Source organism: Mirounga leonina, unplaced genomic scaffold (genome assembly GCF_011800145.1).
Source record: "Mirounga leonina isolate KUSES-001 unplaced genomic scaffold, KU_Mleo_1.0 Mir_213, whole genome shotgun sequence".
NCBI lineage: Eukaryota > Metazoa > Chordata > Mammalia > Carnivora > Phocidae > Mirounga > Mirounga leonina.
Window position 1 is genome coordinate 1,352 of NW_023270526.1, and position 8,527 is coordinate 9,878.

An 8,527-nucleotide genomic window follows, 5' to 3' on the forward strand; every position below is an offset into this window, starting at 1 on the left:
GTCCATAGGACACCGGTGTGTTGAGATGCCCTGAGCAGACACTGCAGCCTCAAGAACACTCAAATACTTGCTCTGAGTACCAGTGTTTGTTTCCAAACGGGGAGATCTGTCATCTGGAGCCACTGGAGATTTTGCCTGGCAGCTTGGCATGTGCTGTCCTTCTTTCCCCTGCAGCCCATCACTGGGACTTCCTTTGGCTCTCTCAATTGACTTGAATATGGTCACTGTGGATCTCTTAACCACATAAATGGAGCTTCAGAGAATGAGCCAGTAATGAGAAGAAGGAAGGAAAGGGAATACAATAGTGTTAAGTGGTACCAACTCATAACTTGATCAGAGACTTTCCACAGGAAGGTGAGACTTAGGTTTAGTAAAAAGTCCAAAATCTAGGGGTCTAGGTAAGTATCCAAGAATGGTTATTAGCTTAGCCAAGGGTTATGGATACCACCTCCCCTTTCACTTACATCCAGGTAGTTGGTGAAGGGTTCATAAGCAACAGCATCATTATTGTAAAGATACTTGGCAGCTGGATCAACCTTTGGGTGGTTCTTCAGGAATGTCTCTAATACACCCCGCTCTTCCATCACCTGGCGGATGGACTTGCCTTTCTTCAGAATGATTCTGCAGAGATTAGGGCAAACAAAAGGAGTGAGCTTCACCTTCCCCATTAAAGAAATCACTTCAGTGATCTGATCTGGCATTTTTAAACCTACTTCTACCCAAGAAGAGCCTCTTGTAAGAAATCCTTCTGGATTTTAGCAAGTTCTGCAGTCACTTCAGCATTTCCAGCCTGAAAATCCACTATAACATATATTTGGGGTTTCCTGCTTACATACACTCTTTCCACAGAATAAATACCTGTTCCTTCCCAGTCCCTCCTCTAAGCTTTATAGATATTGTACATCCTTCCTTCTTGGCTAACAAAACACCAACCCACCTTTACTAATACACACACACATACACACAGCATCATCATCATCATCATCATCATCATCATCATCATCATCCATTTCAAGTCTAGGGTCCCTGTGGTTTTTGGGTTCATGTACCAAGACACAATCTGCCTGCCTTTCCATGAGATCTGCAGGGGAAGGCCTTTGCTTTACCCTAGCTTGTGATGCTCCCTTAGGGCTGAAACTCACAGTGAAACTGAATCCCCATACACACCTTTCCACACCCTCTGAGAGGTGTAGACAAATCAAGACCAAGACCAGGATCTTCATGGTGCTGATTTTAGTGGCCCACAGACATAACAGGACAAAGTGGCACACTCAAGGGTTGGGACACACAGAGTGAGATTGCGTCTCTCTTTTATACCCTGATCTCCCTGAACTTTTCACCTGTAGGCACGTGGGCTTCTTAACCTTGAACCAACTTGTGCCCCTACATATCCATGGATTCTGTTTGTTTTTCCTCCTGGCAAGAATTACGGCCTTTAATATCCACTCTGCAGTCAATTTAAAAAGTGATTAGTGGCTTTGCTGATGGAATCCAAAGATTAGGATGTGATAACAAATGTGAAATTCACTGGGGACAAAGGATCCTGGTGCCCACATCTACTGGGAAATGGGTGCTGGCAACTTCTGCCAGAACAATGGAACAATTTGTTCTTTGGCTCCAAAGTCCATGTGCTTTTTGGAGATTTACAGTAGACTCTCCACTCCTTCTTCCCCTTTTCCTTCCTGTTCCTCTCATCAGACCCATCTATAGTCTTCTGATGTGATTCTCATGGTCCATGACACTCTGATCTTTATTTTCAATTTTTTAGTTCACAATTAGCCAACATTTATGGAATGTCTACTCTGTGCTCACTTCTACACTAAGCTCTGGGAGTACAAAGAAAATTCAGAAATGGTCCTTGTAGGCAGTCAGCATCCTGCCTAATGACTGACATATAATCTAATTATGAGATGATGTGATCACTCTAGCATCCAAATGTGTGTTGAATGAATGAGAATGATAAGAACAGTATTCATAAAGCAAGCAGAGACAAGAAATGATAGCTTGTGGCAGGGGTGGGAGGATGGAAAAGCCTTCAGAGAAGAGGTAATTTGAGTTAGGATCTTCCTGGTTGGTAGATGAGAAGGTAAGGAAAGTGGGAAAAGCCACTGGAGGCAGAAGCAAAGCCTGAGCAATGGCACCCAGAAGTGCAGTTTGTGTCATGAAGTCAGAGAACACTGTGACCAATGTGGCCACAAGAGCACTTCTCAACATGGCTCCTCACAAGCCAAGACCCACCCAAAGGACCTGCACTGGGTCTGCACAGTCCTTATCATGCCAATTGGCTCTGGAAATTATTTTCTCCTCAGAATTCTGTTGCAATGGAAAGGACTGTAATGCTAAAACAGGGATACTCTTGATTCTACAAAACTATATTAAAGCAGCATGGATTCAGTATCCACAGTATTTTAACTTCTAGTCCATCAAACTATTTATTATTAAGCCTCATACTAATGGAGCACACTGTGGAGCATCTGGATCAAACTCCTGGAGCATAGTATTAAGTGTCTACACGGGCATGACTGGATGGTGAGGTGGACCTCATATGCCATGCTAAGTACCATGGACTTTATTCCTTAAGCAGTAAGGAGCCATTAATTTGTTTTAATCAAGGAAATGACACACTTAACGCCTTCTATAGACCCTTTACTAGTTTCTAGATTGGAGCCTTCTAGAAGGCTCTTCTCTGAAGGCTTTTCCATGTGATGAAAGAGGCCAGCTTACAAAATGATTCCCTAGGTAAAGTTGTAACGGGCATGAGAGAAGTTACTGGAACTTTGTCATGAATGTACCTTGAAGCCTTTGAGCTATGCACAAACCCAAAGAGTTTCCAATTTCATATGCATGATTTAATGTTTCTTTATAGAAAGAAATTGTTAGAGGGAAACTGGAAGATCTATAGAAGATCTAACTACAACTCTCACTTACCGACCTTGGACCAGGCACATATTTCATTTAACCATTGTAACAACCTTAGATTTAACTTCCCCGTGATCACATAGTTAATCAAAGGCAGAGCTGGGACTTCAAGTCCTGTTTGCCTGAACTCAACCTGTATCTCAGCACAGCCTCCTCCTCTAAGCCTGGGGTGTTCACACTCTCTCTGCCTCAGTGTGCACAAAAGTATCAGCTTTCATGATAATGACAGAGATTTATATGTGATTTGATTTTCTGTAGAAAGGGATTCTAATGGCTTTTCTTCCGCTCTTCTAGTTGTCTGCTAGAAAATGTAACCCTGTATGCTGCTGCCTCCTGGTGGCAACATTCCTAACTCACAGAAACAGGGTTTGGGAACCTTTTATGGGACTCTTCAAAAGTCAATGAGAAAGTGACAAAAGCTCCTAACATCGTGTCCACAGCTCACTTTCCTGTGTGGAAACAACTGGTGTCTGCTCATCAATCATGTCCTTGAGGCTGTGTCCTGCCTCCTTGTCCACCCCCCTCCAACCTGTCATCTATTCCAAGGACTTGTCCATCACACATCTGTGCCTCTGACCTCTTGTCAATCCCTTAACACGGCAGGCTCTCTTACTGCGCTTACCAAGTTGTCTTTGCAGCAAGACATTAGTACCTAAGCTCTCTGAGTCTGCTTCCTCAGCATGAGATGACATGTCTGTGAAGCACTCGTTTTTATCAGAGATAAACAACCACTCATTTTTATCAGAAATAAATCATTTGACTACTTGTCTTTTCTCTCCCACTAGCGTTTAAAATCTTGTAGACATCTGGGTCCTGAAATATCACCCACTGTGCTCAGCACAGCGCTGTCCACTCAGAATCATCACTCAGAATTATCCACTAGGAGAGGGGAGAAGGTAGCAAGATACAGAGGCTTCCATCCCCAGTTATTCAAGGGGCACTTGGGGACAGTCTCTTCAAGGACTGGGTCTATTAGGAGACATAGTATTGACATTGTTCTTTGGCAAATGCCAGTTCTTTCAGACACAAGTAAATTATGTCTAATGTGCCACATTATCTGTGGAAAGTGATTACAGTCTTAAAAGACCACTGTCATGGCCATCTGTTTCTGGTCATATCACAATATTTGAAGAGTTTACATAGTCAGGAAGGATGGAGGGTTCAGCAGGTATTGTTAGAATCCTTATAAATCAAAAACTCTTCAATTTCTTGACTCAGGGATACGAGGTCTGGGTCAGAGCATGCACCTAGAAAGATAGCACACCAGAGACAAGGGATTAGTCAGAGGTAGGGTCCTAGGGTCCCTTGATCTTAGGAAAAAGAAATATTTAGCCAAAAGCTACTAAGAAGTGTATCTGAAAAGCCTGGGTGTTAGCATCTCAAATGTGTGTGAGAGTCCCAGGAGAGTGGGAAACAATTCTCAAAAGAAAGGATACCAAGGCAGGATTCAGGGCTGACACAGCTAATGTTAAGTACCGAAGCTTTATTTATATGCATCCTATTATCCTGTCACTTAAAAACAAATTCCTGCTTTCTTCCATTTTGTGTGATTGGATTTGGGTTCTGAAAGTGTTCAGTATAGGGTCCTAATCTCTTGTTGGACATTTTCCTGACACTAGAGCACAAAGAAAGGGATACTGGCTATAAAATACCTCTGAGTGGAATGGGAGCAGCAGGGGCAACAAGTCATCTTGGTCCTTTACCTCCCATCGATCTCTTTCTACAGCCTCAGCAAATGTGTCTTGAAATAGCTGAACCCCACCCTCATCTTGGTTTTCTCCTTATGGTAGGCTTACTTCTATAGCTGGGGTAGTGAAACCATACCTGATACATGAACAGTGTGGGGGTCAAGGGCAGGTTGCCCCCAAATGTGCTACGTTGGCATATTGGTTATTTTAAATAAAAATTACTTTAAAAACGGCTGGTACAAGGACTCTCAGACCCTCCTCTGTCCCCCTAAAAGCAGGAAACCAATCTCCTGTATGAAAACTGCCCTCCCTGTACTAGGAAGTAAAAAGAAACCCTTATCACCAGAGATAGGGACTTTAAAGCTGAGAAAGCTGTAAAAACAAACCTTGTTATTTTTTCTAATCTACTACCTCAGCCTAAATTCTGCTTAGAATTTCCTAATTCAAGCTTCCAAACACCTTTTTTCTTTATCCAATCAATTCCTCACAAATTTATTTTCTCATTGTCCAAACACTGCCTGCCTTGATCATTTCTTTAGGTCTCATTGTTGGGCCTCCCTGAGATTAATAAAACTTTGGGTATTTTATTCCTGTTAATTTGTTTCACGTAAATTTAATTCTTAGTCCAGATGGAAGACTGAATGGTAGAGAAAAAATTGTCCTTTCCCAGTAACAGAAAGAGGAAGATTCTGTTTTATCTACTTAGAGCCTTTATATGTATGTATATATATCACCCTCTAACTTATTTGTTGACTTATTTCATGGAAATAGGTCATGATGCTTTACCCAGGCATGTACCAGGCTGCAAATCCTTGGGAGGAAATACACAAACAAAATTTGCTCCATTTAATGCCTTGTTGCCTCAATTTAGGACATACTCAAAGGGCAATTATTATCCTGGGTATGTCTCCTCTCTTCTGGAGCATTTCATCAAACAGCAATAGAAAAGGATGTATAAAGGAGGGGTTCCATCCAAACCATGCCAGCTGAATAAGGAACCACCCACCCATCTTTAAAGAGCCAACCTCTGACCTTCCAGATCTCTGGCATTATAGAATTCTAAATCATAGTGTTTCACTCAATCAATAGCTATAAATGTGCCAGGCACTTCCAAGGGGTCCAGAGATTTTGTGTTAAACCCCTCACACAAGGCTCCTCATTTCTTGGAACTTACTCTCTCAAATCCGGACAGATGAGAAGCAACTACACTCAAAAAAAACCCAATGGTAATAAGGACGGTTACCATATAATTTAGCAGTCAGACAGTGACACTTCTGAGAGTGAGCTTACTAATTATGGCAAGAGAGTAGCCATGAGCTAGGTTTGCCACAGGCACACCAGGCAGCGTGGTGACCCGGTGATGTGCTGTGAAGACAGTGAACAGGGTGGTGGTAATGGATGGATGGCGCCACTTTGGCAGGGATGTCCAGAAAGGTCTTTAGGGGCAATGACACTTGACCTGAAGTCTGAATGACAAGACTGAGCCAGCCCTGTGAAGATCTGGGCCAGGGCTTTCCAGGCAGGAGGAGCGGCAAGTGCAAACGCTGTAAGCTGGGGAGGGACTGGTGGGAGGAATAAGGAGGAGGCTGGTGTGGCTAGAGTGTGGAGAGCAAAGAGGAACTGAAAACAGAGCAGGAGTGCTGGGGCTGAGCCCGTGGCCCGAGTAGACCAAGTGCTTCAGGAAGCCATTCGGCAAGTGTGGAACTGCGGGGCAAAGGGTCGAGGTCTTTGTTTTGCTCATGAGAAATCCAAGGATCAGTGAGTGAGTGTAACTTTCTCAAGGTTGCATTAAGGAAGTGGAAGTGTTGACTCTTGGCCCCCGTGTCCATTCTAAGTACTATTTCCAACACAGCAAAGAATCTACACGAAAGACCAAGTGTTATGAACAAAGGCAATTATAATGCCACATCAATCAAACTTTAACTGCTTCTGCCTCCTTGTCCTGAGATTGCTGATTGACTTATCATTACACTTCTAGCCCCAGTTTCCCATCACAGGCAGTACTTATTCATGACTGTGGTAGGCCCTTTTCTCACCCACCACTCCTGGGATCTTTTGGTCCCTCAGCCAAGGATACTGAGTTGCAGAAATATTTTTCAATCTAGAGTTCATTTTAACCCTAACTGGGATGTCAAGACTAGATCTTTCTCTCTTTTTAAAAGATTTTATTTATTTGAGAGAGAGAAAGAGCACAAGCAGGGGGAGTGGTGGACGGAGAAGGAGAAGCAGGCTCCCCACTAAGCAGGGAGCCCAATGTGGAGCTCAGTCCCAGGACCCCAGGGCCATGACTTGAACCGAAGGCAGATGCTTAACCGACTGAGCTACCCAGGCTCCCCAAGACTAGATATCTTTAACACTCACAGCTAATCAGAAATACATTAACAGGCAAGGGAACCCCACACTTGCCCCACATTAAAGAGCTAATTGGGCTTTTGCTTTTTCTCAAGGAATTAGGCCAAGTTCAGGGATAGTTGTGGTACTGATGGAGTTCCTATATGGTCCCTAAGTCATTACACATGATGTTTTGTATTTTTATTTCTAGCCCTGGCACATACAACCTGGAGGTGAAACCACCCCCCAAAATCACCTGGCCAATGAAATTTGGATCTCCAGACTGGGCTCAGGTTCCATGTCTACAGAAAAGAACCCTAAAAGCTGAGGTAAAAAGACTGGACTTCTGTACAGCCTCTCTCTTGTATGTTCATATGTATCAAGGGTTCTTTTCCAGGAGTGTCTGAATGAGCTTCAGGAAGTCCTTGTTCCCCTGACAGCATATGTATGTGCAGTTTTGTACAGATATGCATATGAGAATCTTTTGGGAGAGTTGCACAGTTTTGTTAGATTTTTAAAGGTGGGTATGACTGACAAAAGTCACATTTTCTTACTTAATCCTCAAATAATCTTCTGGTGCAGGAACAGGACAATTATACCTCGGTGATAGAGGAGGAAAATCAGGCTCTGATGGATTAAGTGACTTGTGCAAGTTGACAACTTGAATCTAGATCTTGTGACTCCTAAACCTGTACTCTTTCCATACACCACTAGAGTATTAGATCAGCAGGGGGCTGTAGAGCATTCTGGTGAGAAAATGGATTCAGGAGACAGACTGCCTGGGTTCAAATACTAGCTACCATATTGCTGGCTGTGTGATCTCAGGCGATTTTTCTAAGCCTCAATTTTCATTCTTTAAAATGGATATAATAGAATTAAGCTGATAAGGCTTTAAAGATCAAGCAAATATAGAAAAGCATTTAACATAGTACGTGTAACATAATAAATGCTCCACCCATGTGAGCTATCATAATTCCAGAGGTGCTGTTATTTAAGAGGAACCTTGGATTAATTCCACAACTATTTATTAAATGCCTACTGTATCAACATCATCATGCTAGACCTATGAGTAACAGTCAGGAATCAAACACATAATCTTTGTTGTTGAGAAGTTTACCAGTTACACTTGGAGATTTACCAAGTCCTAGCATGACAGCACAGTAAGATGACAGAGACTAGCTCTATGTTGACAGAATCCTAAGACTAGGCTCGTATGGGGTGGGCTTCAGGTGGGCCACAACAGCGGTGATGTGCACTTCTATTTTGCACAGCCAGGAGGACAGGAGGTAGAGGGTTCTCATTAGAATATTGACCTAAATAGTATTCCTTCATTGCAGTTGTCCACCGACAAGGACTTCAGAAAGCACCGGAACCGTGTGGCCTACCTAAGCCTGTTTTACAGTTGAGGAGCTGTGACTACCTTCATATGCTCCTCCTGACCATGGATCCAGGATTGAGGACAGAGCTGCTCTTCCCCCACCCCCACACTGCCCTGCTCTCTTGTCTGCCAGTATGGGGCCCAGGGAGGAAAGGGGCTCATAACTACTATGTGAGAACAGAAAGACTACATCAGACTATTCTGTGTCCAC

At 43.2% G+C, this 8,527-nt stretch overlaps 1 pseudogene; it reads left to right on the forward strand.

Annotated features, from left to right (window-relative positions):
• Window positions 1–5,381: 5,381 nt before the first annotated feature.
• Window positions 5,382–8,420, forward strand: LOC118026172 (annotated as a pseudogene).
• Window positions 8,421–8,527: the final 107 nt, after the last annotated feature.